The sequence below is a fragment of the Ornithodoros turicata genome, chromosome 1 (assembly GCF_037126465.1).
Source record: "Ornithodoros turicata isolate Travis chromosome 1, ASM3712646v1, whole genome shotgun sequence".
Lineage (NCBI taxonomy): Eukaryota > Metazoa > Arthropoda > Arachnida > Ixodida > Argasidae > Ornithodoros > Ornithodoros turicata.
In genome coordinates, this window is record NC_088201.1 from 98450707 (window position 1) to 98455905 (window position 5199).

Below are 5199 nucleotides of genomic sequence, written 5' to 3' on the forward strand. Positions count from 1 at the left end.
GTGAGGTAACCTGACAACAAACAAAACCGAGACGTCATTAAATATTTAGATCATATACTTCATAGTTTTTTTTTCGTTACAGGGCGATATACAAAATGTTTTGTTATTGAGAATACAATTAAAAAAGAGAAAAAAAGAAGAGCTACTTAGATACCGCTTGGGGCGAAACCCTGTACGTACAGCTTAAAACAAAAGTTCACGGAACACCAGGGTGTCGCGTTTCTCCAATGGAGCGACAACCTAGCAGCAAAAAGGAGTGGACATACATACTGAGAGATGGATACAATAGCTCGCCACCTGTTCCCTATTCGACCGCTTCGTGATAGCTAGCAGGAAAGCGCTCCGATGAAGAAATACGCAGGTGCCGTGTTCCGTAAACTTTTGTCCCAAGCTGTACTTATACTGTCCACATAGTATGCATATACACACAGAAAATAAATATATTTCATTATTTAGCTTATACAGATTGCTCTGAAACAGTACAGGAGGTAAACATGCCCAGTTTGCAAGCCTCACGTGGTAATACAGGTCAGTGGCATGCCAAATGGAGCTCCTGCAAGCAGGGACACATTTGGAATCCTATCACAAATTTAATTACCTTGGCATTGTTGATCTGCTCATGAAAAAAATTCCCATACGGGTCGTACAGTAGTTGTTCATTGGGATGCTGCAGGACAGGCCGCTGTGAAAGAACTGTTGTGGTTACCTATATAGATAGGAAAATGTTAAGAATTGCATCACTGGGTGCTCTGCTTGGGATAGAAATGAAAAAGCGGGACACCTTGTAGATGATGCTGACTTGTTCCTCTGAACTGAGAAGATGGAAGTGAGTAATCTTCTGCTGAGAGCAATCTTAAAGTGCATAGGACAGAGGAGAGTCAGTTACCCCTGGCATAGCATCCTTTTTGTCGTACTGGAAGCTAGCTTACGCTATCCATGTGTACATGCTGACTCCCACGCAATGAATGCACTGGCTCTGGTTTACCTGAAATTAGAGAAAGAGTACTACAGCTTACCGTGTCTGCGTTCAGGCCAAAAACTTGTGATGGATAGGAGGCTGCTGTAACTTGGCAAATCCTTCATTGACTGATCCCCTGTAATGACATTCAACGTGTTACGGTGCACGATACATGCTTGTTACAAGCCAGTGTTTTCATACCATTTGTATTTGATAATAAAACTCACTGTCAGTCTAACTTACAGTGTTGTTCTGGACTCGGCCATTGGTAGCGATTTCTCAAACAACTTCTCAACTTAGCAACTTGTCAAACATCTTCATAACGAACCCTGAAACTGTGGAAAAACACACTAAACGCTCTTTACGTTGTCAAACGTATTCGCTCTGAACTGCCAGAAAATTATGTCCGTACGCTGCAAAACTTCACTGCATTATGAAAAACAGAACCCGTGACAAACTATCGTTATCTAAAAAAAGAGCAAACATACCTATACTGCCGTCCATGTCTCTCACTTGTACATCAAACTGCAGCAATACGCACGGACGCACGCCGCCATCATGGAAGCCATAAAGACCGAACGGACCGAACGGACAACCGTCCTGCTCCCGCCCGCCACTTTTAGCGTTCAGTTTCACTCAGCCGCAGTACCGTATAACCGTTCGCTTGTTACCAATTTCAAAACCATGACATGCAGTTATCCGCGGTACGTTACTCTCTATTGTCTACGTTAGCAGCTTTGCGTTACTCAAACGATGCTGTGAGCAACATTACAAAGCTAGTGAGAAATTAAAAATGATTAGCGCCATCTGGTTGCTAACGGACGCCATAATTCGGCCTCGTAGTTTGCGAGTGTTTGCGAGAGAGTAGAAGAAGGAAAGTGGGAGAGCGGGAGGGAAGTCCCCATTACGACCGCCGAAGTACTCATGATGGACTTCATGGTGGTTGCCCTCCGCGGCTGTTCCTGAGACGTCTAAGGGATTGCCCACGCGGGACGTGGGATGTGGGGATCTTTTTCGGACGTCCCAGTGAGGTTTCGTGTTGTCTGGGATGCTTGTACTGTTCATAACTTAAATGTCACACCTATGTCTAGAAAGGTAGAACCTAAGGAGCTGGTGTCCCAATTGTAACTTCACATGAAATTAGGGTATTTTGTTCGGTTGGCATGCTGCTTGTCCACCCTTGAACATTAGCATTCCTTTGCGATTGAAATCGCGCCTTTTTACCCACTTAGAATTTACGGCAATAAGTGCGTAGCATGCTGGATAATGTTGGTTGTCCCTCTCCTTATTTTTTGTCGGAAACAAAGTCGTTCAGTAAAGCTACTTGTCGCTGGCTAGTACATGTAGGTGCCTATCTTCATATATTGAGAGCTTCTGTTTCTCCCTAGCATAAGAAAGTGTAGTACCGTCCGTAAGGCTGGTGCACCGCGATGCTGTGCTCCGCTCTTCATAGTATTTATTCCTCCAGAATGCAACAAGCATTAGAGTTGTTTCTTTGTTATGACTATAGTCTAAAAACTCAGTAGTAAAGAAAGTCCACCTTGGTCACAAATTATACTGGTGCGACGTACTTGCAGTATGCTGTTTTAAAATGATTAGTGGGTAAAATGGATGCGAGGCAAATGGGGAGGTGGTTCCAATCATGATTTGAGCGCGTAACAAAGAAATCAGTGTTAGATTCAACATGGAAATTGTGTGCTTTCTCTCCTGGAATAATCTCAGTGACATTTGTGGCTGAACCATGGTTATTTTGTAACAAAATATATTCTTTTTTACAACAATTTTAGACCACATCTGTAATGACAAACACTCTAACAGCATTGCGCCTTCACACAGTCACTCCACACAAAATCATCAATATCTAACAATATTTAAATCAATATATGTACTATCCAAATATGAGTGATTTAAGGTCTTTATGACCAATATAAGACCTTAAGATATTTCTTCGCCTGTATTGGAAACTACTCAGCCATAAAGGTGTCTGTACTAGTGCCACCATACTGAATTTGTAATGTGCAGAGGTGTGTGCATGTGGAGCTTTATTCCAATGGTAGCAACCATCGTACTACATATCCTGCATTTTCTTTCTTACAGGAATATACCGTATATCAGACCTGCAGGAGCAGCAAGCTGATGAACAGAGCCACAACCTACGAAGAAGTTCTGGAGATTGTTTCGAAAACAGCAGAAGTGTAAGGGAACGTTTTACTTGGTAACCAGATATATTTAATGTACTTTGCAACTCTAAGATATTGTTTTGATCGCTGCAGATGCAACACACTTCACAGATATTTCCACCCTTTCTCTGTATGTACAATAAATGCTCGATCCTCTACTCTATGAATTGTGTCACACATTACTGCATGACTTGCAATTCCATTAAAGGAAGACACACACAATTACACATCCTACGGTGCTGTTCCCACATTTGTGGAAATCAATGCACTCCACACTTAAACCAAAAAGCCGACTCTCACAGGTAGCCGTGAAAATTACGAGAAAGAGACGGCAACATAGCTGCCATTAAAATCCCTGTAAATTTTACAGCTGCATTTTTTGTAAGGCACCGTAATTTTCACGGGGAAAAAGAGCATTCCGGTTACATTAAAATTACCGTAAATTTAACAGCAGTACTTCTTCTGAAGTGGCCGTCATTTTAACGGGAAAAGTCCAGCAACATAGCTGCCATTAAAATATACGTAAATTTTATGCTAGTTTTTTACAGTGCGGGAAGGCAAAATATCTGCCCGAAAGAAGGACGGATCCGCAGTAATACAAATAAGAGACAAACTGGATCTTGCTAGAATCTGTTAGCATGTCTCTTTGATATTTGTGTTTTTCTGTGACTATGACACGGCTTGTGCCACCTGTCCGCTTTTCTTATCTTCTGCAGATCTAAACTGCCTCCATCTAAACGCCAGGTCTCTTTTAAACAAGAAAGATGAATTAGATTGCCTCTTTGACCACTTCCTAGACCAGCTAGATGTCATTATGTTCACAGAGACCTGGTGTTCTGGTGAGGATCACAATCTCTTGCAAGGATACACCCTATTCCCTCTTAACAGGATCGGAAGGAAAGAAGGAGGTGTCGCAATTCTTGTCAGATACTCGTTTCATTGCCATTGTAGATGACTTTACCTGTTCTACAGGCGATTTTGAAACATTGACAGTAGAAAGTGACAAACATTTTTTCATAGTTACATAGAGACCACCGGATGGCCATATTCAACCTATGTTAGATTTTCTTGAGCTACTGCTTTCCTTTTTTGACTCACAGTAATTATAATCTCATCATGGGAGGCGATTTCAACATTGACATGCTCACTAAAACCACTCATCAGTTGCGCTTTCAGACACTTTTGGATGCAAATGGTTTCAGTAATGTCATTGAGATTGCTACCCAGCAAACCATTAATATCCATGGGACATCCCTACAAGGTCGCGAACGTCTTGAATATCTCAACATCCATAGGATATCTATGGGATATCGCACAATTTCATTGCGTTTTGGGCTTACTCCAGTAAACAACAGATGTCCCTGATATGTTGGAAGGATATCGCGCTCTGGATGTTTGAATGCCCCATGACAAGCAGCCTGCAGATCCTAGGGATGTCTATGGGAGATCAAGGAAATATTTGTTTGTCCTTATAGAGATGGTAACTTGAATTAAAAACACAGTAGTTGATAGGAAGGGATGTCAGAAATCTTGTTGGGTATACTGTGGGTTGATGCAGGAACACAGGAATTGCGAAGATACATCCTCGTCACCGTTACAAATGGTTTACGCCAGGCTACCCCTAACGAACGTGTGTGTAACGATTTGTATTTCAGTATATGTTCCAACCAGCTCGCAAATAGAGGTTTCTGCGGGTTCTCCCAAGTGGTCCATGTGAGGTGGACAGGGTTCGGCACTTATGCTGGCGTGTCCCACGGTGTTGCTGTACTGTGATGAATCCTGTTAGGCGTAGGTAATGTTTTCGTTCCCAATAGTATCAAATTGGTTAAAACACACAATAAATGTTATTTGCTGGAACACAGTTGCAGTCGTCTCTACGCACTCTACAAACACTAAATATCTGATGCACAAAATTGTTAAAAGCAAAATATGTACGATATTCGTAATCTCCCGTATATATCCAAATATCCGTCACAGACGTCGCAGGGACTTTCAGTGGATCTACAAACATGGCAGAAATGCTAGTCGCTGGGATATCGCATGGATGTAAAACGGATCTGT

At 42.0% G+C, this 5199-nt stretch overlaps 1 long non-coding RNA gene across 1 annotated transcript; it reads right to left on the reverse strand.

Moving 5' to 3' along the window:
- Window positions 1-1021: 1021 nt before the first annotated feature.
- Window positions 1022-1524, reverse strand: LOC135366996 (uncharacterized). The gene is made up of 3 exons (XR_010414333.1): window positions 1447-1524; window positions 1202-1293; window positions 1022-1094 (listed from the first exon to the last, which is right to left on the reverse strand). It is a non-coding gene; the product is annotated as an uncharacterized LOC135366996 (long non-coding RNA).
- Between the last annotated feature and the right edge of the window lie 3675 nt (window positions 1525-5199).